Below are 24,636 nucleotides of genomic sequence, written 5' to 3' on the forward strand. Positions count from 1 at the left end.
CATGTAGGAGCATTCACATGCACATGTTATTTTGTGATGCCATCCTGACAATCAGTGATGACCTTTTATCTGATACCGTTTGACTACTGACAATGTAGAAAGCTTACAAGCAAGACAGATTGAACTGAGCTGGTCTAATATATGGTTTTATTAAAATATAATGGAGACATATAAGCTTCTTGTTATACCATATAGTGTATGTAGTGTGTGTATGTAGTGTGTGTGTGTGTGTGTGTGTGTGTCTGTGTGTGTGTGTGTGGTGAGCTTTACACAGGTCATGCTTACAGGAGAGGAGAGCAAACAGATTGTGCTTTTCTTTCATTGCCCATTTAGCATGTTGGTGAGGAACAGTGACCAAGGCAGGAGAACTTCAGCAGCCATTTTTTCTTGTAGTCACATGTCAGATGCATGTACACTATTATCATGATTTGGGGGGAATGGTATACTGTCGAGTGAATCGAGAATGTTCGTGTATGTGAGAGTAAGGAAAGTACATATATGAGGGACATACACTATATTGCCAAACGAATTGGGACACCCCTCCAAATCATTGGATTCAGGTGTTCCAATCACCTCCATGGCCACAGGTGTATGAAATCAAGCACCTAGGCATGCAGACGCTTCTACAAACATTTTTGAAAGAATGGGTCGCTCTCAGGAGCTCAAGCCTGTTACCGTGATAGGTTGCCACCTGTGCAATAAGTCCATCTGTGAAATTTCCTTGCTACTAAATATTCCACGGTCAACTGTGAGTGGGGTCAGCGCATGTCTGCACAGTCAATAGCTACAGATCTCCAAACTTCGTGTGGCCTTCAGATTGGCACAACAACAGTGCGTAGAGAGCTTCATGGAATTGTTTTCCATGGCTGAGCAGCTGCATCCAAGCCTTACATCACCAAGTGTAATGCAAAGCGTCGGATGCAGTGGTGTAAAGCACGCCACTATTGGATTCTAGAGAATTGGAGACGTGTTCTCTGGAGTGACGAATCACACTTCTCTGCCTGGGTTTGGCGGTTGCCAGGAGAACGTCACTTGCCTGACTGCATTGTGCCACGTGTAAAGTTTGGTGGTGGGGGGGGATAAAGTTCATGTGCGTGTAAAGGCAGGCGTCCCAATACTTTTGGCAGTGTAGTGTATAATTGAGATCCTGAGTTTAGCATTTTTGCCTAGAGTTGTGCTTTATTATTCTCTTATAAAAGAAAATGAATTCTAAAATCGTTCTTGTGACAGGAATAATGTATGCCAAAGACATTAGGACCTCAGGAATAAAATAGTATTCATAGTGATGTATTCATGATCACATTTCTAGGTAACTTGATTTTATATTCTTTGTTAAGGCAAATTTCTAACTTGATATATGCAGAGTTAGCCTTGCGATATTATCTGTATTATTCAGAACATTCGGAAGACTGAGGAATGCTTCAGATATTAATAACCTCAAATATTTCTTCTATTGCTAGAAAAGAGAAGACTACATGTGTTGATGTGTATTTGTTTTGATCCTAGTTTGAAGCAAGGGATTACTTGCATACATTTGTTGTTCTATATATAGATCTGACATGTTGCAGGGTTTGGTACTGGATTTCAAATAAGACAAATTCTAATATGGCCATGTACAAGCATCCACAGAGTGCTTAAAAAATTCAGCGACTGAAGTTTAATTTGATTAATTAGGCCAGAAGCTGTGCATCTGGAGCCATGTTTACAAAATGCATGGGGGTGTGGCAAAGGAGATAGAGAGAGGAAATTGCCCCCTAGGTACTATTTTGTTTAAAACTGAGGACCATCACACACTAAAAGGCAATGTGGGTCCATTCAGTGCTGAGTATTATTGTACAATTGCTATATAACCACCTATGTCTCAGTTTACTTGGTCTTACTTGAGAAAAAGGATAGTACTTAAAGAGACTCTTTCACTTGACCATATATTTCAACAAAACTCTTGTATGATTATATGTACATTTAACACATTTTAAGCAGGTTATTTGCCTGTTAAAACCTCCAAACATCCAAAAGCCCTGGGACTTCTGCATCTTAGATGTGATGTCAGCAGCCCTGAGGTGGAGGCATACCCACTTAACATGGAAGAGATCACAGATCACCAGGGTGCAGCAAGCTTATTTTTCTTCTTTTTTAAAAAAAACTATAACTTAACAAGGCCATATTAACAGAGTTAGGAAGGTATGTAGAAACACTAGAAAAATATAATAATATATCTGAAAAGAGAACTATTGCCGAACCATTTTTGGCCATAGTCAGTGGCGGACCTAATAACCAAAGGGCCCTGGTGCAAGATTTTATGTTGGGTCCCCCTCCCGGGATGGGGGGGTGCAGGAGCGGAGCGGATCACACTGGCCCCCCCACGCAGTAGCGTGCTGGACTTACCTGAGCACACCATAGATCCTGCATAGCCCACCTGAGACTCTCTATGGTGGGCTCTGCAGGGTCCCAGGTGGGCTGGTCGTCGGGGTTCCTTTCCCTGTAGCTCCGCCCAACTCTTCTTACCTGCTGGGGCCTGGCCTCCTCCACCCCCTCCCCTGTCACCTCTGCCATGACGCCCCGGTATAGTTGATACCCATGTAAGAGGCACCCCAGACCCCTCACATGGATACCGGCCATACCCCCCTAATGGCGGTGTTCTATCAAAGGTTGTGACTACGTTAGAATGTGTGACCGGTGACGTGGTCACGCGTTTTAACGTAATCCAGCCCAGTTTTTCGGCGACAAGATCACTGGTCACACATTCTAACGTAGTCTCAAACTTTGATAGAACAGAGGCCTGTCTGTAATCATTTAATCAGAGAAATAGATTATAATAGGGAACATTACAGTATAATATTCCCCATTATAATCCACTTGTCTAATTACATGAAAAAGCAGTACACAACCCTTTGAACCACCCGCGCGCGTGGGACTCACCCAGCCAGAAGCCAGGGAGTTTCTAATCGATGTTTGCACTGCAGGGGGCGGGGCTTGTGACACACACACGCCTCGTGTGACTCCCCTCCCGCCGCCTGTTACTATGGACGCGGCCGGGAGGGGAGGTGAGTCACAGGACCCGCCCCCTCACTGAGAAGCCCGACGGCAGTGCGGGGCCCCGGTGCACTGCCTCATATTGCAGGACCGGACCCCACTGAGGCTGTGGGGGTGCCCAGGACCGGACCCCACTGTGCCCCCCCCCCACAGCCTCAGGCCCCGTTTCCCCTGGCTGCACCGGCGGTAGTTCCGCCACTGGCCATAGTTCTCTTTAGGGTCACAGGAGGACATTTACCAATGTCCCCTGGCTGGTCTTTCCAATGTCTTTCAGCGTCCAGCGTCCGAATTGCTCTTCCAACGTCTTTCCCCAACCTCTGCAGCAATCTAAGGTCCCATAAATCATCAATGTCTATACACTTTGTACGTGAGGACACTTAAATAATGTTGCAGGGAGGGGAAAACAGACTAGAGGGAGCCCTGTGACAACTGGCCGGCTCGGAGCTTCGGGTGAGTATATGTTTGTTATTTTAGCACCTAAACACAAACAAGCACTTAAACCTTGCAGTTTGGGGTAGCCCCACTGCAAGGGTTCATTTAAAAAAATCAGTGAGTTCTTCTTTTTTATGTCTTGCAAAAAAAATCCAATATAAATATCCAACTCAATAAAAAGTATCCACTATTAAAGAAATTTGCCATAGTAGTGTATGAAATAAGAGTGGTAGTGAAGAATATAAGACAATATATACATTTAAAAATGGCAAGTGTCAGAACCCAACACTATGCCAATTTGTTGAAACAAATATAAAGAGTGGTTAGAAGGTTAATAAATATGATCATATCTGAAAAATTGCTAGTAAGCACATGAATATTGAACTCTTGACAATTTTGTATTTTCTTCATCTGCCATTTGCTGAGGTTTGTAACTTGCAGAAAAAATCCAATCCTCGGCTGGATGAATTTTCTAAATATGCCAGTATTTTCTGGAGCTGCCATTGAACATATACATTTGGTTTAGACACTACTGGAAATCTAATTTTATACTTTATTACCCTCTGTTTGATCCATAGACTCACAAATATATGCTGAAGTTCACTAGATTTGTATGAATTTGCACATTATTATCATACAGGATTTATATAGCACTATAGTTTGCACAGCACTTTACAATATAAGGAAGACATTACAGTCACAATGCAATTCAAGACAAGATGGTAAGGATGGCCCTGCCCGTGAGGGCTTACAATCTAAAAGGGAGGGGCAAGTGCTACATGAGGAGGTGGCTGTGCGGGGATGATTGTTTGAGAAAGTGATTGTTCAGTGGTTAGGTTGAGGTGGGATAGGCTTCCCTGAAGAGATGAGTCTTAAGGGATCGCCTAAAGGCAGTCAGAGTGGGAGATAGTCGGACAGGTTGGGGTAGAGAGTTCCATAGGATGGGAGAGACTCTAGTGAAGTCCTGGAGGCAAGCATGGGAGGAGTTGATGAGGGAGCTGGGAAGCAGGAGGTCTTGTGAAGAGCGGAGGGGACAGTTAGGGTAATACTTTGAGATACCAGGTTTGAGATACAGCCAGGGGCAGAGTTGTGAATGGCTTTGTAAGCGGTTGTTAATATTTTGAATTTTATCCTTTAGGAGGGGGTGGGGGGGTTAGGAAATATCATGAGCTCAGTTTTTGAAAGGTTGAGTTTTAAGAAGTGTTGCGTCATCCAGCCTGATATGTCAGTTGACCACTCTCCAAGGAAACACGTGATTACAAGTACCTAATTTTAGATGCTTATTGGGGGTAATCTGGTGGAGTCCCACAAGGATATATAAGAGTGCTACAAGTACTGCTACAAGTATTGCACACTCTAATGCATCCCCAGAGGGTCATCCACAATGGAAAATACTAAAGTGTTCAAATGTTGCAAAGCGAAAAGCTGAACATTTATCAGATACCACAGATTGCGCTATAAGGCATAGCTGATATAAATCAATGCAAGCGTAAGCAGCCATAGGAAGCTCCCCCATGCAAAGTGGATAGTTCATAGAGCCATAAAGTTACAGGAGGCCATTAAGTATGATTGAATAGTTCATATAATGCATTATAAATGGCACAGTGGAAGCTGAATGTAAACACTTGCAGTGATAGCAGGCAAAGGTGTATTGTGTATGTTCAGCTTACCACCTTCGATAATGGGCAATAAGCATCAGGGACATAACAGGGGCCTCACACTGATTAAAAGACACATTCCAAATAATGTATTTAATTTTTAGTCAGTCAATTGTTGAGATTACTTTAGGCTTTTCTGGTTCACTCATTAAAGAAAATCACCACCCAAATCCCATAAATCCCAGCATTACCAGTTAAGAGTTGACTAAATAACCCCCAAAGAAATAATAGCCTTCTTACTGTGGCCCAGAATATACTTTTCCAATTACTAGTCAGTTAGTTCTTGAGATTGTTTTATGTTTTTTTGGTTCACATGCTAAAGATAATGACCACCCAATTCCTAAATCCCAGCATTACCAGTCCAGAAGTGAGTTACTGACCACCAAGTCCCCCCAAAAAAGTTAGACTATTCTTACTGTGCCCCAGAATATAGTGTTTTAATTTCTAGTTAGTCAGTTATACAGGTTAGTTTAGGCTTTTCTGGCTTACTTGCTAAACATAGCCACCCACCTAAATCCCAGCAAAAAACATTACTAGCCTGGTCCAAGGCGAGAGTGACTGACCCCCCCAAAAAAATATCCCACTCTCACTGTGTCCCAAAAGAATATGTTATTTTCTTTTTAGCTAGTTATTAAGCTTAGTTTAGGCTTTTATTTCTTCACTTGCTGAAAAAGTTGCCTGCCCACTGCCATGTGTCTCTTCCTTCCAGTACACCTGGCCCACACAGCAAACCGGATCAGCAGCATAGCTTCCAGCAGCTCCCAGGGCACGCCTACATAGGCTGTTTTCTATTCAGGCTGCAAAGGGTGCTGATGTTTGTCCTTACTTCTGAGGTCACTGACATTGCTGTCTAGCAAAGCAGGTGCAGCAGAAGATGGAGGGTGGGTCGCAAGCAGTTGTTGATCATGTTTGAACTTTTTGAAGACTCTGATGGGAATGACAAAGCTAGTGGCCCTGGATGTAAAACAATGGGCAGGCATAAAATGGACACGATTGAAAGGTACAATTTCAGATAGAAATCACAGACCACCGCTAAGTGCTTTTTACTTTATTTTTCACCCACATACTCTAGGCCCAGGTTGAGGTGGCATAACTTTTATGTGTCTCTTCCTTCCTGGACGCACAGCCTACACAGCCTACAGAATCATGAACTACCAATCCCATGGCTGTGATCAACCTGTCCCCCAACCCCACTCTATAGTATTCAACTTGGCTCCACCCCTGGCAGCTACACAAAAGTTTTTGTAGGGAGCTGAAGAGAGACACAGAGGAGCGGGGCCAGCACAGAGCGTAATTAGACCCTACCAAAGGAGAAGAGGGCTGTGATCTGCAAGAAGGGAGTGGAGTTGTGCTAGATGATTTACTCTTACTAGAGCAGTCAATTTTGCTAGCTGATAAAAAGGCACACTGCAATAAAAAAAAATACACAAAAAAATATATGGGACAAGAAACACTGCAAGTAAGCATTTAAAATACTTGATAAGGTTGTGACAGGGTCTTTTTAAAGTTCACTCATTAGAGAACTATGTAGGCTGCCACTGCTGACCTTTCCTTTGAGAATGTTTGTTTGTTGGCTAGTGTGGTGATCTAATGGCTTCAGTGCTTATTTTGTAACCACTGACAAAAAAAAAAAAAGGAGTATGGAGGGAAGGAAGTAAAACATTTTTCTGACACTGATTTGCTTGTTCTAAGTTTGTGTTTCAAAGGTACTGAAGCCAGACACAGCCAGGTGCCTAGCATTTTTAGAATGAGGCCAGCAGTGGCAGTCACCGTCGTCTCTTTTGAAGTGTACTTAAAACAACTTAATGTATATTCAGCAAAACCAACAGTTAAAGCCATGATTATCTGTAATTAGGCTGTCAAACCCAGTAGTTAGCATTATTTTTTTTGCCCACAATGCCTTGCAGTAGTAAATATCTAGCCGGTTCTTATGGCTGCTCATCACTTTCTTCATTGCCTGGACTAAAAGCATTTCCATTATAGGTACATAATATCTTCATAGATAGGATATGTTCGTAGAGCTAACCTTGTTCCCTAAATATACAGCTTGAATAAAGATGCTACAAATGAGGCTCCATTTAAATCTATGAGGTGTTACTGCACAGGCAGGACCAAAGGCAATTTCTGCTCAGGGGAGGTAAAGCAGAGGATGGTGAATGCAGTAGATGAGAGGACAAAACAACATATAATCTTGAAATAATAAGACCCTATACAGATTTCCATTGTGTTTTACATCAGAATATAATATACAGCAACTTATCATATTTCCATTCTTACTGTAAATAACCGGGGAAATATTTTGAATCCACTAATAAGTAGATAATGAACATGCCAGTAGATCTTTTTAAATGGAAGGCAAATTCTTGATGCAGAATTATGATAAAGCTAAACCTAAGAAAATGTAATTTTATTGTTAAACTGTAATCAACTCTTTGAGCCAACAGAGATTTAAAGAGCCAGAACTGCAAGAGAATCTTGGGACGACGTTGACATGGATTGGCAGTTACCCACTTTGAGGGCACATAATTTTTTGTGCACAGTGCCATGGCTAAACAATGGCACACTAACATCAACACTGACACTGTGACACTGTGCCGTCTCCAGTGACAGGATCCTGCGGCAGGTGGAAAGAGATGATTTCAGGGAAAGAGAGACTGTTAGAAAAGTGGGAAGCAGACACGTAGCCCATGCCAAGACAGAACACAACTGATAAATCCTGCTGCCAAGCGTTGGCACACTTCCTTCCAGACAGATTTGTTGTTCTTTTTTTTGTGCCGGGATTATATTGTGCCAATCTTGCAACACATTTAACATAGTTTGGATTTGTCAGCGGACCCAATAAGTCCTGGGTGCAGGAAATTATTTGGCTACAGTTCAGCGTCTTTCTTCTTCCATAACTTTAGGCTGTTCACTTGTCACCCTAATAAAAAATATGGGTGTATATGCGTGCCAAGTAATTTACAGTGTGTTCGCTGTGTTTTTAGCAGACAATAACACCATTTTTAGCTTTTACTTTATTTTCTTCCTCAGAGCACTGAGCTTAAATATTTGTTACTGTATAGCTGTGAAACATTTGTTGCGATGTACAGGTCCCAGGGCCCCTAATATTTTGTATCAGCGGAGTTTTGCATAGTGTTTGCCAATCAACTAAGCAGCATGTTTTGGAATAAAGTAACACCATTTATTACCTAATTCAATAGACTAAAAATTCAAGCTTTCAAAACACATTAGGTTTCTTTGTCAGGCACTTAACATATCTAAAAAGCTTGCATTGCTGGTCTATTTAGAGACCCAAACAAATATTATCACTTTAAAACTTTCTCTTTAACAACATCCACTATTTGAATCAGTGCACCATATACCATAATAAACTTGAAGGGCTAGTGTACATGGGTGTTTGTATTTTGCTTGTCCCTCCTTGGAAGGTTAAAAGTAAGCTCCCGGATAAGCAAGTATTGTCTAAATACAAGAGGCATGTATATTCTTATTTGAATCTTGCTGTGCTTTGTGTATTTCAGTCACTACTGCTCTCTCTCCTTCTGCAGGGTGACTGTTCTTGTATCAGCCCCTCCTGTTGTTTTCAGCAGACAGCCTGTAGTGGGTGGAGCCTGATTAGTCCCTCCCAAGGCTCTGCTCACTTCACAGACCGTGTGCAGCACAGTGATGATGTCACTGCTAATTTTACAAGGCCATATCTAGGTTTTGGAAAGGCATTTGATGAACACAAACTGGATTCATATCCTTTGTGGTTATTGAGGAATATATTTAAATTAAAATTGTTGTGACCGGAGCTCAGCTTTAAAGCTTTTGTTGTTGCAAAAACACTTGTAAATAATAAGAGGCAGCTGCATCCATTTTTATGAACTTGAGTGGGGAGAAGGGCTCTGAGAAGGCCGGTTTGCCCAGGAAGGGGTGCGGTGTGTAACTGAGAAACTGGAGTAATCAAGAGCAATTATGCCACTCACTGGTGTGATGGCATTTGATAGAAAAGCCAGCTACCTTTAGATGTGTCTCTTAAAACTCTTGCAATTCTTGTTAAAGCCAGAGTATGTTGCTCTGCACAGAGGCAATGTGTGGCAGCAGCTTGGACAAATAAAAACTACTGTTTTCGGATGTGGACATGAAAAGGATATGACTGTTTAGTTAATGTTGGACAGGCTTAGGTTTATTTCTACGTTTTTTTTGTTGTTGCTGTGGACAATCTGTTTAACTTGTATCTGACACTGGATGCTCAGTAAAGCTGGTTGTGGTCAGTATGAAATCTAAAAAATTGCTATGTGCTTACCTGTAGAACACAAAATAACCAACTTCAGGCTGTTTACCCTAAAGACCGCAAAAGGAAGGCTGTCAATTAGAGTTGCAGCTAACGATTATTTTCAAAATCGATTAGTTAGCCGATTATTAAGTTCGATTAATCGGTTAATCGGATAAACAATAAAATTTTAAAAAATGGCTCCAGTGATGGACTACTAGTTTGTATTGAGATTGCAAATACTGAGCCTAAGAAGGTACAGACTCATAATCATATCCATACAGTTAGATGTGTTTTCTCTGAAATGGGCATATTATTAGTACTATTTATAATATGCCCCATAGGTCAATTTTACTGCTGCCCTTGTGATCATCTATTCTTGTGCCTGCACAGTTCTTCTATACCTGTATAGAATTGTATAAATGTTTAATCTTCATATACCTATTATATGAATCCTAAATTCCACTTTCACTTTGCCACTGTGCAGATCAGAATCCTGGTCCTTTCCAGTGAGATCACACCTGCAGTACACAGACTGGTTTTCCCCAGTAGGATCCCACCTCCAGCACTCCAACACTTTAAGCCCGTGACACACTGCATGCGAAGCCTTGCGGAGCAAAGCAAAGCTGTCAGGCATAGAGATTCACATGCAGTGTGTGAGCAGCCAGATGAAAGACTACATGTTCAGCCAATCGGCTCGCGCGTAACAACTGAATGGACTTTACATCATAACGCACGGGTTTATACGCGCGAGCCGATTGGCTGAAGATGACATTTTTCATCTCGGCACGCCCAGCTATGCAAGCTGTCACATGCTGATGTGCCGGAGTGAAAATTACATGACACACTGCAAGCAAAGGTCCGCGCACCACCACTCCACATTGCTTCGTGTGCAGTGTGTCACAGCCTTAAGTCTTTCCCATGTATCCTTGCTCCAGTACACACACATTGGTCTTTCCCCTGTAGCCATTCTACAGCACACTTTCTCCAGTTTCCTGCCCAGAGACTCCTTAGTCTGCAGTCACACACTCACACCACACATGGCCTCCCCATGGGCATTGCACATTAAGCGGGAACACACAGTCTGGAAGACTGGTCACTGTTGGGTTAATGCTCATTCTCTGCTGGTGTAAAACTGGCTACAAAGCTCTGTGTACCAGAGGGCGCCATCTCTCTGCTGCTACAGATACTAATAGATACTTTTAAATAGTTTCAGGAATACATTCAAATGCACAAAACTGTATTTGGTCTATTTGGTCTTTACCATTATTATGACCATCATAGGAGAAAAAAAACATACATCTTGGTGCCCATGTAGAAAATAATTATTTAGAAAAAAAACTTTTTGGTTGTAAACTTAATATGTTATATCACAAGAAGCAACAAAGAGGTCCTGTTACAGAGCCAAAATGTCTCATCATATAAAGACAGTATACAATGTACAAATAATTGAATCAGATACAGTGCGGAACATTCCAACATCAGCAATGGGTGCAACTTTAATCAGGCAGCTAGGAGGTGTTCACCAGTTCCTCATTCGTATCTGCTGTGACTGCAAATTAAACCAGCATCACATTTCACAACATTGCTCTGCACTGAACAGTGTGTGCTCATGTTGAATTTTTGAAGATTTAATTGTTCCCATTGAAAAATAGAGACCTTTATATGTGGGTAGCATGAAAGCCCGTCAAGTAGTAACTTGTAAATAGCAATCCTTTTTTGTGTGTGCATCAGAGGAAAATAAAATTGGCTGGGTACTCAGTTTAATAATTAGCAGATTTTTTTTTTCTTGGAACAGATGGGTATAAACAAACCCAGAAGGCGGTGACTGTATATGATCCTAGATACCCCCTTAGAGCAAAGATATTTTCCAGATATGAATATAAGAAGCTTTCTAGCAAGATACAATCATTAATTAAAAAATACATCAATAAATAAATAAAAGTATACTTAAATGGATACTATTGTCACCTGCCCATTCAGGGCTGAGCAATAGTGTCTCCTGATAGCTAGTGATGGGCCGAACACCCCCGTGTTCGGTTCGAATTCGAACTTTCGAACATGGGAAATGTTCGAATTTGAACTCGAACTCAATGCAAGTCTATAGGGTAGAACTTTTAAAATAAAATGTCCCCATTTTGAAGCCTTATATGCAATTTATTGGCCATAAAAAGTGTATGGGGATCTGGGTACTGCCCTGGGGGACATAAATCAATGGGAAAAAAAATACAGTTTTTAAAGGAACAGTGATTTTAACATCACTTAAAGGGTAACAATAACAATGAAAAATTCCTTTAAATATCGTGCCTGGGGGGTCCCCTTAAACTGCCTGTAAATCTGTACAATGTATAGAACCTGCTGAAGCAAAACTGAGATTTGTAAAGAAAATAATGTTTTTGTTTTTTTTTAAGCCTACGGTTCCCCCTCCCAAACAATACCAGACCCTTTAGGTGTGGTAGGAATGTTAGGAGGGACCCCATTAAAAAAAGTGTGGGGTTCCCCCCAAAAGTCATACAGAACCTTAAGGTCTGGTAGAAATATTGAGAAGGGACCCCATGTAAAAAAAAACAAATACAAAAGTGTGTGGGGTTCCCCCTTAAAGTCATACAAGGCCCTTAAAGTCTGGTAGTTATTTTAAGCAGGAAAAATGGGGGGGGGAACGTGGGGTCCCCCCTAAAATTCCATACCAGACCCTTGATCCGGGCACAGGCCTGCCAGGGCAGGAAAGTGGGGGGGACGAGCGAGCGCCCCCTCCCTGCGATACCAGGCCACATGCCTTCGGCACTGGGAGGTTGCTTTTCCAGGGTCTCCCGATGGGGACAAGGGCCTCTACCCCAGAAGCCCTGGGGCGTTGCTTGTAGGGGTTCCGGCAGGGGGCTTATTCACATCAGGGTACCCCTTTAATAAAGGAGCACCCAGATGCGGCCCCCCCTTGTGAATGAGTAAGGGGTAATTGTAGACCTACCCATTCACTAAAGGGTTAAAAAATAGATTCAATAAAAACACCAGACTTTGATCAAAAATGCTTTATTTGAAAAAAAAACAACAAAGGATGTTTGGCAAGTCCGTTATTAAAAAAAGAAAAATTGATCCATCGACGTAATCCAGGGTCAATCACGACATCCAGCGTTGTCCACGATGACGAAGACTCGATGAAATAAAACATAAAACAATAAAAAATAAATAGAATTTAAAAAACGACAAACGCCGCCCCGTCTGCAGCGACAAACACCCGCCGCAGAATGGCATTTTGACAGATGACGGCAACTTATAAACAATTGGGCAGAGCTAGCAGTGACCGCTAGCTCCACCGAACTGTTTACAGTTGTAATAGGTGACCCATGATTGGGCAGAGTCATCATGACTTTGCCCAATCATGACTCCCACAGTTCTCTGTGCCCTGACTGGGCAAAGTCTTGCACCTGACCTGTTGAGCCAATTAGGGCTTCAGAAGGCACATTGCCTTATGGGGTTTGATAGTTTGTGTGCTTGGCGAACACACGAACTAGCGATGTTCGAGTCGAACTCACGTTCGACTCGAACATCAAGCCCAACCCAACTGATAGCCCACCAGGCTTAGGTGTCTCCTACGTTTTTTCCTGTTGTGAGGATGGGTTGGCACTGCAGCCTGCTCTGCGTTGGATGACTGGTCACTTATGTACCCCTATGTATTTTTCTCCAGATGGCATTACATCAAGGTTGCTTTGTGTGGGAGTTCCCCTCAGCAATACACATCATTCCTTAGATTGCCTGGGGGGTATATTTATTTATTTTCTGGAAGTCAGCTATAAGTTGTTCTGCCAAGCAAAGAGCAGCCAAAGAATGTGAGTTCAGGGCAGATATTAATCTGTTAAGAAAGAAAACCAGCAGAGACCGTTCTAATACTCTGACTGTACATATTGTCCAATTGTGCATCCCTCTACAGCTGTCATTCTTTTTGATGTGATGCTCTTTGGCTTATAGAGGTGAATTCATTCTGAGACCATAGCTCTCAATAGTCTGTAGCATTTTCACTTTGAGATCCAAGAGTGCAGGCAGTTAAAAGGCCAGGACACAATTAGATTTTTATTCATGGCCTTTAAGTGATAGCTTGATTTGGAAATGATTACTATTGGCATTTTTGCTTCCTTTTGTTAGAAGAGTAAGCATTTACTAATTGTGTTTCTACCTGCTTGTAAATAGATTTCAGTTGACATTTGTCAATACAATTTAAAAACAGCAGTCAAACATGACGTTTATAAATCACATTTGAAGTGCGTTTGAGACATGATTTCAAAGCTCTGCAATTTCCCTGGTGTTAATATTGCTGAAATGTGACAAGGCAAGGTACAGCAATGCTTTCAGGTTGCTTTTAATTCATTAGTGCAGCTTGTCCTAATTAGGCATGTCCCATGATTTCTTATTTTTTTATTTACAGTATGTACTGTCAACAAGAATCTGAAATGCACATCAATGCCAGTCCTGCCTAGCCCTTCTGCGGCAGTACACACAGTTTAGATCTTTGCCGTGCCTTCGCCATTTTAGTGGTAATTGACAATGACCTTGTTAAGAAAAATAAAACTTAATTGAGCAAAAGTTAAAGCCTGCAAAGACATCTTCTTTTCATAGCCTCCTAATTACAGCTGAAATGTATATCTTGTTTTACCAAAACACATGCTATTAGGATTCCACATACAGGTGAAACTCGAATAATTAGAATATTGTGCAAAAGTTCATTTATTTCACTAATGCAACTTAAAAGGTGAAACTAATATATGAGATAGACTCATTACATGCAAAGCAAGATAGTTCAAGCCGTGATTTGTCATAATTGTGATGATTATGGCTTACAGCTCATGAAAACCCAGATCCACAATCTCAGAAAATTTTTGGCAGTGTGGGCAGGTGCCAAGTCCAACTGGAAAATGAAGTCAGCATCCCCATAGAGCTCGTCTGTGGAAGAAAGCATGAAGTGCTCCAAAATCTCCTGGTAGACGGTTAAGATGCATTAGTGAAATAAATGAACTTTTGCACGATATTCTATTTTTTCGAGTTTCACCTGTAGAAATGCATTCGCCTTTGTTAACTTGTGGCTACCATGTACACAAGGCACTAACCTTGCTATATACAAAGGGATTGTGTATGATACAAATCAGTTTTGCATTATCTCACAGTGTGGCTACAAATGATTACAGCAGATGGTTTCTAGAGTCCAGAGTAGGAAGAACAAAAAAATATTGAGTATTCTGGACAATTGAACCGATTGGTTGTCCTCTGATTATCTGATAAGTCAGCCATCATTGCCTTCACGGTTCTCCACTATGTGGTTTGTGTTAGGGTGATACCTTTCTGTATCAGAAAGGACACGCCCATCCTCAGGGTACACTGGAAGTCCTGGTCTGGAATGCATGGCATACACATGACAAATATATCACAAGAACATGACAAACTGATCCGAAATGTCTGTGTACACTAGCCCTAATATCGTTCATGTCCCTAAAAGTGTTAGGTCTCTTATTCAATACTGCAGCGCAGTATTGCTGCTGGGGCTCCTATTCTACAAGTTTGTATGTGCTATGAAAAGCTGGAAGCTGCAAATGCTGAAACAAGTACCCCAGTGCACTAATCAGTAGTGGATAAAGTGTGGCACATTTAGCCAATAAAAAAAGGAAATTAAATAGTGGTTTTTGCTCTAGTTTTCATGATGTAAATGATTTTTAAATTCTGAGAAAGGTTCTTCTAAAAAGCTTCTTGGCAATAATGTATCAGATTCTTGGCAATACACATCCCTTACTTTTATGTCTGTATAGCGGCATCTTCTCTTTCGATAGACACGTAGGCGCATAGAAATGCATGTTTAGAGAGACTACCCACTGTGCCTTCAGCCTTTCTGCTGCCTCTTATTTTAGTACAAGCTGAATGACTTGAGAAATTCATAAAGCACTTTTTACACACTTTGGGAATAAATAGATGTTTTTTTTGGCATTTCAGTTGTGCTGTGCAGTGAAAATCAGCCATTTCACAGGGAGGTGACCTGCTTGAGGCTGATTTCATGCCTCCTGTTACATAATCCCCATGTCGGTCCAGGGAAATATATATGTTTTTTTTATGTGCATCTCAGAAAGGTTTCTGTCCTTTACAGATGGTCACTAAAGCAAATTGTGCCAGGCCAGTCCAATGTAGCCTAAGGCAGACTTTAGTGCATGTTGTATAATCTGTACAGCATACTGAGAGCAGAACTGTTAAAGGTGAACTCTGGTCACAAAGTATAACTTATCCATCAATTTTAATGGCCTGTAGTTTCTTTTTCATGGCATAGTTATTTTGGTTCTGTCAGTGTCTTGTGTTAAATAGATAGCTGTGTTACAAATGAGACCAGGTGGTCTGGTCATACATTTCAGGTTGGATACTACACAAGAACATTCAAAAAATACCTCAAGATTTACCATGAGATACTTAATAAAACAAAATATTAAAAGACCTTGCATCAAAAAATCTAGGGACCACTATGCATCCACTGTCTCAAAACTATTTGGTTTGTATTCAGTTAGGCAGATACATGTCTTAGCTAGTTGCTGATAGAGCTGAAGGAAATTTTACAATCAGTTTGCAACCAGTATGGCCAGCTTTAGCACCCTGCTCAAGTACAGAGGAGGATATCAAGCTAAAAAAAAGAACTATGGTCAAACTTTTTTTGGCCGTAGTTCTCTTTGGGGTCACAGGGGGATATTTACTAATGTCCTCCTGTGACCCAAAACTCAGCATATTGCGGGATACATCCTGCAGCCAGGGCGGATCCCTACAGTATTGTCGGGATCCACCCCACTTCCTGATTGAGAGCTGGCTCTGCCTGCCCCCTCCCCCATCCATGCCTCCAGTCAGCGCTGAATGAATGGAGAGGGGAGGGGGGGAATCCTATGGGGAGCAGTGGCTGACAGCCACTGCTCCCTGCAGGGAGAACATAATGAACTGAGCAATTAGCGGTATGTGATCACTCAGTTCTCAATCAATAAAGCAGACATGTGACAGCTTCAGCATCACATGTCGGCTCTAACTATGAGGATGAGTGTATTTCACTCATCCCATAATTCATCTTTAGTAAAGGTAATAGGAGGCACCATGTGGTCAGGATACTTGACTCTAAAATGTTAAAAAGGCTGAGAGTTTGTTTTAAGTTCGTTCTCTGCAGAGGTCATGTCAACATGTTTTCACTTACAAAATCAACAATGCATGTATTTTGACCTATATTTTGGCCAAATCTGTTTTGGAGTATGTGTGAGGACTGACCTGATTAAACACGATATGCTCTCTCTAAGGCCAACCAAGCTTGCATCAGCTATTGTTATTATCCTGCCTAAAATGCATCTCACTTTGTTAATAGGGCTTAACTTCCTTGACTTGACAAATAAACCCAGTTAACTGCCCTCTTGGCAATTGAATGTCATTATTGGCTGCTAAAGTACTCTTTTTAGATAGGGTATGGCAATTGGTGGCCATAGGTATAAAGACAGGCAAAAAGTGGAACAAGTGGAGGGTTTTCTGGCTTCCAAAGGTAGTAGTGGGCACCATGTGGTAGACAGGGCTTTTGACAGTACAGATGTAAGAGCTAACATTATGGATCACAGCATATATGTATACTTTTGGGCTGAAGGTGTCCATTCTTTGTGATTGTTGAAGAGGAGCCTACTGTCAGTAATGAGTAGCATCCAGCTACTTTATATGACTAGCTATGGAGTCTAGAAAAAGAAATAGTTGTCTTGCATATAACAGCCCCCTGCTACACAACACATTAACAATCAGATTTTTGACACAGTTTTAACTTTCTTGACTGTGTCCTCAACATTTCCTCACAGAACACTGCTTCATTCTTGTAATGCCAGTGAAAATAGAAAAAAATATGACACTTAGATAAGTGTGATTTGCTGTTGGGGAAAAGGATTCAATTGCACATTGATTTCAAACATCTGCCTTAATGGAAAGCATACAATGTATCATCTGTAGGTGTGCCTGGAGTAGGCACTGGCAATCCTTATTGCCTAATATGATGGTGACAATTTAGAGAATTGCTTATAGAAATTTCTAGTGTGCTGGAAGATTTCTGTAGTTATAATTCCCTTGTAAAAATGGAAATGGCATATGTGAATAGCAGCTAAGAAACTGAAATAATTCCTCTGTCACACTAGAGGACAGCACTGTGCAGACCAATGTTGTGAGAAAAATTTGCGGATTGCCCCAAAGCCCCAATATGGGTCATAGTAAAAACAAGATATATACAGCTAAAATGTATTTTTTAAACTATTTTGGGACAATATTTCTCTAATTTATCCATTACCATTTAACAAAAGAAGGTCCAATTTGTACTAAACAATTAAAGTGACATTAAACCCTCTGATTTTTTAACATAAACCAATACTGTAATGTGTGCCTTACTGTAATCCATGGTAGTTTCCCTTCTCTTTGCTGCTCTTCCTTTTAAATCCTCATGTCTTCTCATGCCTGGGGAGAACTTCCCTTTGCAGCTGAGTGCCTCTTCCTGTAGTGCTGGCTCAGGTGGCAAACCTACACACAGACACGATGTAACCCTTTCAGAGACAAGGCAGTCTGCTGCAAAACAGAAGTTCTACCCAGCATGAGAAGAGATACAGATTTAAAAGGAAGAGCAGCAAAGAGAAGGGAAACAACCATGGATTACAGTAAGGCACACATTACAGTATTGTTTTATGTTAAAAAATCTGAGGGTTTAATGTCACTTTAAGGTATAATTCACCTTGATACACTTAGGGGCTGTTGTATAAATTAAGGCTGTGCACTGGGCGAATGCCACTTGCATGGCATTACAGCTGCTAGATTGGGCTAGAGGAGAATAGAAATTTCCCATGCTCCTTGGTGTCATCTAACAGCTGTAATGCAATGTGAATGGCATCCACCCAATGTATAGCCTTTATACATCAGCCCCTAAGTAGTTACAAAGATATGGACAGTTTTACTAACACATGCCAAAGTTGAAAGACTGGGTTCGGGCGTAAAGATTTGTTTGACCTTTTTTCATACAGAGGTTAACATGAAAACATTCCATAAATATGATGCTAGATCTACAATAATACCCACTGTTGCCTGCAGTAAATGCATGCTGTTTGCTATCACGCACACTAAACCTAAAAGTCTAATAAAAATGGGTGTTACAGGTGTTAAGATCTAGCTGCCAAGACATTCACCCATATCCACAGCCCTCTAATTGACATGCCAGCGTACAATGTCTATGCAGTTTATATAGGCAGCGCAGCATCTTTGAAGAAACGGGAGGACAGAGAAGGGATTTGCTAAGCAGAACCTTTGAAATGGGTTCATGAAATAGTATTTAGCCTTTACATCTGTCTATAAAAATTGTTTCATGTTACGAAATAACCATTTGAAGCATCACAAGAGGCTCAGTGTTGCATTCCATCTGTAGGGGAAGACATTAATCACAGAACACTGTGTGCAGTGCTCTCTTTTCCTGGCGCTGGATGCCAGCTGTGCTTCCTTCTGTTTGTGCCATCTTTCTTATGCCAACACGTTGTTTCTGATTTATTTTGCCCATGGCTTTGGCTCTCTATTAATGGCATACTTCTGACAATCATGATCTTTGTTCACAGATAGGACAAATATGTAAATAGGATAAGTCCTTGTTTGGAGCACACATCAGAGATTCTCATGGATTGTTAACACAATGAAATATTATTTTGTAACAAACATTATTGAAAGCTGAATTAAGTTGAAAATCTGGATATCTTTCAACTTCTGTAAAGTTTACATTGTGATTATTATGTCATTAGATATGAGCAATATCAACATTTTTACTACTGCTTCCCTGGATTTCAACAGCTGACTTATTTCAGTCTTTATATATATGATCACGCAGAGCAGTTCTATTTCCATCCACTGAGGCACATCATGCACACAGGAGTGGCATTTGTACTCTGTCACTCCTTTACTGTATGTATGCGATGGATTAGAATTTTATGATACATCTATTATGTCCTAAGCTTTGTAATGTGGCCTGAAATGTGATGTAACATATCCAACACCCGTGGCTCTGCTCCTGAGGATGAGCATATGCATCACCATCCCAGACTGATGACTATCTGCAGTCTCTCCCTTGCCAATAAGTACCCATTGATATTTCCTCAACTATTAATTAGTATTTTTAACTTTTAACTGCACAACCCTTGAAACCCAACTCTGATTATTGAGCACTTATAAGTGATGATTACCTACCCCATGACACCTCCCCATCTCGGGAGTACCTGTAACCTGCTCATTCCTTGAAACCCCTCTCAGTCGTAAAAGACTGCATTCTGGGTGGTTTTTTTTGCCATAGTATGCATGCATGCCCAGCATACTTGAACATTATGGCTGACTTACCTTGCAAGTGTGCCCTTCTCCAGTGTTGTGCAATGCATCTTCGGTCCCCTGCTGTTGCCATCTCGCCATCGCTGGTTCAAGGTTCCACAACATTCTTTTGGGCTACTGGGTGGCCACTAATGTTGTAACTCCTGTGCATGTGCACAAGCATTACATCCTCCTCACTAGCTGGCCATTCATGGCATCTTATAGATACTGTGAATAAGTTGAGGGTGTACATTACATGGCAGATGTGCCATACAGTGTACATAAAAGATAAAACAATTGCTGGGGGACAGCAGAAGAAGTTTTTTGGCAGAAGAGACTTTTCTTTTTTTACTTTACTTGCGCTTTAAGCACCGTGTACTTCTATCCAACTGATGAGAAACCATGACCACCCTTCCCAGTCATTTATTATACACTTGCACACTCTTCATCTTACACAATTCTAGGCACAGGATTCATATTCTCATTATATTTACACATTTTCAAAGTTTTTCTCACACTAAACAAGAAGCATTTATCAGTCGATATATATTGGGGGGAATTTATCAAAACTGGAGCAGACAAAATCTGGAGCAGTTGCCCAGGACAACCAATCAGCTTCTCTCTTCCATTTTTTCAGTTAAGATTAAAAAATGAAAGAGAGAAGCTGAATGATTGTCATGCACAGCTGCTCCAGATTTTGTCTGCTCCCGTTTTGATACATTCCCCTCAATGTATTTTCAGTAAATAAACACATAACTTTTAACTTGCATACATACACATATGTAACCGTAACGCACTACTACCCAATGTATATATGTGTTGTAGTGCATTGACATTCATGTGAATGGCACCTTAAATGCACATATGAAAGGTAAACCAACTGCTTGCCTTTAGCACTGTACATTGCCCAGACAGGAATTGGCTGTGGTGTGCTGTGTAACTCAGAATTAATGCAGGTCCATTTTTTTGTGTTGAGGCTCATTAAGGGCCAATTTAAAGTTTAATTAGCTTCCTGAATGCAGCATTTGTCAGAGCAAAAAAAGTGCATTATCCCACACTGAAAGACTACCACTGAAATTACTCCTCTTATGGGTCTATTTATAAACACTGCAGGGCCCTTCACCTTGCAAATATATAATGATCTATAGCTATATAGATCTATATAGATATAGATCTATATAGATCTATATCTATATAGATCTATATCTATATAGATATAGATCTATATATATGCAAATATATGGAAAATGCTAAGCTGAGCTCCATCTAGTAGCCATAATGTATTATTACAACAGCAACTTACATTCAAACTGGAAAACTCCATCTAGTGGCCATAATGTAGTATTACAAAATGTCATTAGAACTGGGAAAAATTGTTTTCCAGTTCTAATGTATTACTACATTATGACCTCTAGATGGAGTTTCCCAGGTTGAATGTAATTTATTGCTGTCATAATAAATTATGGCCACTAGACAGAGCTGAGCTGAGCTCCATCTAATGGCAATAATGTATAATTACAACAGCAACTTCCATTCGAACTGGAAAACTCCATCTAGTGGCCATAAGGTATTAGTACTACATTCAAAAGGGGAAAAATAAATTGTGAACAATCGTATTTGGCATCATTGGACCAAAATGAACGTTCACAGATATTGGTAGGGTCCTTCTTTATTGTTTATAAATAGACCCTTAGGGTCACCATACACGTCACAATCTGACCCTACAATCTCAACTTTAGATTTAGCATTCCTGAAATTCTTGTGTGCGTTTTGCGAGCAAGTTTTTCTTCAAACTGTTGTATGGTGATCATATACGGAATGTTGATGCCAATTTTGTATGCTTAGCTGTAACAGCATTAGATAAACAGATAGAGCACCAGCTTGGCTGCTATGGGTTACAGTGCATTTTGTGCATGCAGTGCACCAGGTCTTATAGCAGAGCTTTGTATTAATAAACAAGTGATCTAATGTGTTTAACTGTGTTTTGTCTATAAAAGAATATATAGATATATATATCTATATGTATATAGATATATATATCTATATATATATATCTATATATTCTTTGTGTATTCTAAAATTCTAAAGTAAGCCTGTTTAGAGCAGTGACAGTTAAACTGTTCCCTCCCTGCTTATGACACGTATATATTCTTTAAATACAAAGTTTTTTTCCCCTAATCCCTGCTGGCAAATCAGGGTTAGCAGTGATTATTAAGACATCAGAAACTCAGGCTGTAATTTTTCTGACTAACCTTTCTTGTCCTTCCTTTCTCTGTTGTAGCTGATTCTGCTTCAGGCTGCTGCTGTTCTTTCTGTAGACCTTACTATTCCTAGTGGGTGATGTCTGAGCATCTCTAAAAGATCCCAATATTCTGCTAGGTGTGTATTGCTTTTTTCTCTTCTCTGCATGCTTTGTATGGCTTGACTTGTGCTACCCTTTGTATCCTAAGCATTCCTAGGTTCTAAGCATCTCATTTCTCATTAAGAGGCCATATTGTGCAAAGCTAATTTTCTATGTGCAAAAATTGACTTACTGTTTGACTGTTTGCCACAGAGCTATTCTTTATGCATAGTGGAAACAAACTAAGAAAGATTCCTAAGGATGTCGACCATTCATTAATTAAGCACACATAACCATCACTAAAGCTGGCCATACACCTTACAATTATCTGCAGATTTTCTGTGGTCAGATGGAAAAGGAACAGATTCCTCCATCTACACTTAACTGTGTGGATGGAGGAATCTCCACCTGGGCCAATCTGTTGCACTTTTTCCATCTGACCACAGAAAACCTGCAGATAATTGTAAGGTGTATGGGCACCTTTACACATTGGCCCTAACCTAAGTGATATCAGTAGCACAGATAATTATATATATTAACTTATTTTTTAATAAGCTGTGTCTTCAGACCAAACATTTATCCAGTTGTGGATGGAGTGAGACAGGCAGGGTTATTCACAAAAGAGTGAAGAGTTTGGAGAAGGCAGAACAAGTGAACAATCTAGGTCAACAAAGCTAATATGGATAAATTCTCCATTTCAGCTCACTTTCCAGTTCAGCTATGTTGTCCTAGATTATTCACTCCTCCTGCCTTCACCCTTTTGTGAATAACCCTGCAAATCTGATCTTTACTGCAGTCTGCGATGCAGGCAGGGAGAGTTGACTCTGCCTTTGGCAATGCTGTGGTTCCCCTTTCCAGATTACATTCTCTACTAAATAATCCACTATGGGCCACAGATCAGCATTATGATGCTGTTGACCTCCTAATAAAGGGGTAGTCAACCTCAGCATTCCGGCTGTTGTGGAACTACAAGTCCCATGAGGCATTGAAAGGCTCTGACAGCCACAGGCATGACTCCCAGAGGAAGAGGCATGATGGAGTGTCAAGGCTGCCTACCCCTGTCGTAATCATTTTTATTTAGGATTATATTGACTTTGCATTCTAGTTCATCCTGCAACAGTACCCTGGCATTCACGGTAATTTCGGGGGTGAGGGCAGTCTCCATACCATGGTCACAAAAAGGGACTAAATCACACTTTATGCTACCCAAAACAAAAATAAAAAAATAGGTTTAATATTTCACCAAGTGAAATATAGTCAATGATTTATTACGCTTGACGTACATTCTGGGATTAATTGCAATGTTTCGCTGGGCAGTATTTGGGCAATGGGCTCCTACACACATTTTTTATGCTTTATAATCCTTTGATACAATCCTAATCCTTAAATATGTTCTAACTATATGGCAATGCTATAAGAACACCTCCCCAAGTTCAATAAAAAATACTCCAACCAAACAATACATTTTGTGAAGGTCACAGTTCAACTGCTTATGAGCATAACATATTTGCCCCCTTAGAGCTGTGTATAAAGCTACTGCCCAGACTACCTGTTGTAATCCACTGGTATCACTAGCCTTTACAGCTGATGCAGTATGAAATTGATGGAAACGTGTTACTTGAATGCAGTCACTATTTTCTACAAGTTAGTCTTTGTTTTATTGCCCTTTAACCACAGTTTCTTAAAAGCTGGAGATACAGCTCTTCCATTGGTGTAAACACCTCTTAATATAGAAACCTATGGGTGGAATGAAGTCTTAAGTTAGTGACCATTTCATGGTACTACATTTGAGCTGCTTATAATAGTGGTGCTGTTGTAAAATTGGCTTCTAGTAACATTATGTGGTGTGATGGTTACTTCCATGTAGTAAGCCCCACCTTGCAACAGGACATAAGAGCAGTTCTCAAATGAGTTTCTACCAAACCAGAAATCATCCCTACTTTCCTGCAATTGCTAGAGACATTTGAAACAAAGATACATTGGGAATGTTGCCTGTGATGTGTGTAGTTTGGGCATCCTAAATGTCTGCATGTCACATCATTTTTTTTGCCACCTATTGTGACTACCCAAGGTACCAGTCATGTATGCATGGCTGACATAGGTAAAATTATGAACTATTTAATATCTTAGTATGAGTTATAGAAAATAAAGAGTGTGTTTCCTGTATTCACGCTATGTAGAAATCTGGTCATGTTTATCATGATGGTCTTGTTTTTGCACAATCTTGCCTGATATTTCCACTGATTAGCTACACTGTGTGTGGAAAATCCTACAAATCCTGCACAGCTTGTTCCAAGGGAAAAGGTCTTGACTGTCTGTTATTTGTTCACATAGGCGCCATTGTGTAATGTGGCTTTTTATGTGTTCGTGCAGGCTTCATTATAGTCTCCAAATACCATGCACGCAAATAACAGATAGTATCTCACATTATGGAACTTAAAAAGATAGCATTCAACAAAATCCCATCAAAATATACACGATTCCTGGTCATGATTTGATTTTCAGAATTTTAAAATAAAAAAACAAAATATATATATATATATATATATGTATATATATATATATATATA

At 40.5% G+C, this 24,636-nt stretch overlaps 1 protein-coding gene across 1 annotated transcript in view; it reads left to right on the forward strand.

The window, feature by feature from the left end:
- Nucleotides 1–24,636, forward strand: part of ARVCF (armadillo repeat gene deleted in velocardiofacial syndrome) — a 269,995-nt gene that overhangs the window by 23,812 nt on the left and 221,547 nt on the right. Inside the window, exon 2 of the mRNA XM_018556965.1 lies at nucleotides 22,007–22,104. The gene's annotated coding sequence lies outside the window, so the exon portion shown is untranslated. The remainder of the gene's footprint in view (nucleotides 1–22,006; nucleotides 22,105–24,636) is intronic.

This window comes from Nanorana parkeri, unplaced genomic scaffold (assembly GCF_000935625.1).
Source record: "Nanorana parkeri isolate BGI_ZX_2015 unplaced genomic scaffold, ASM93562v1 scaffold260, whole genome shotgun sequence".
Lineage (NCBI taxonomy): Eukaryota > Metazoa > Chordata > Amphibia > Anura > Dicroglossidae > Nanorana > Nanorana parkeri.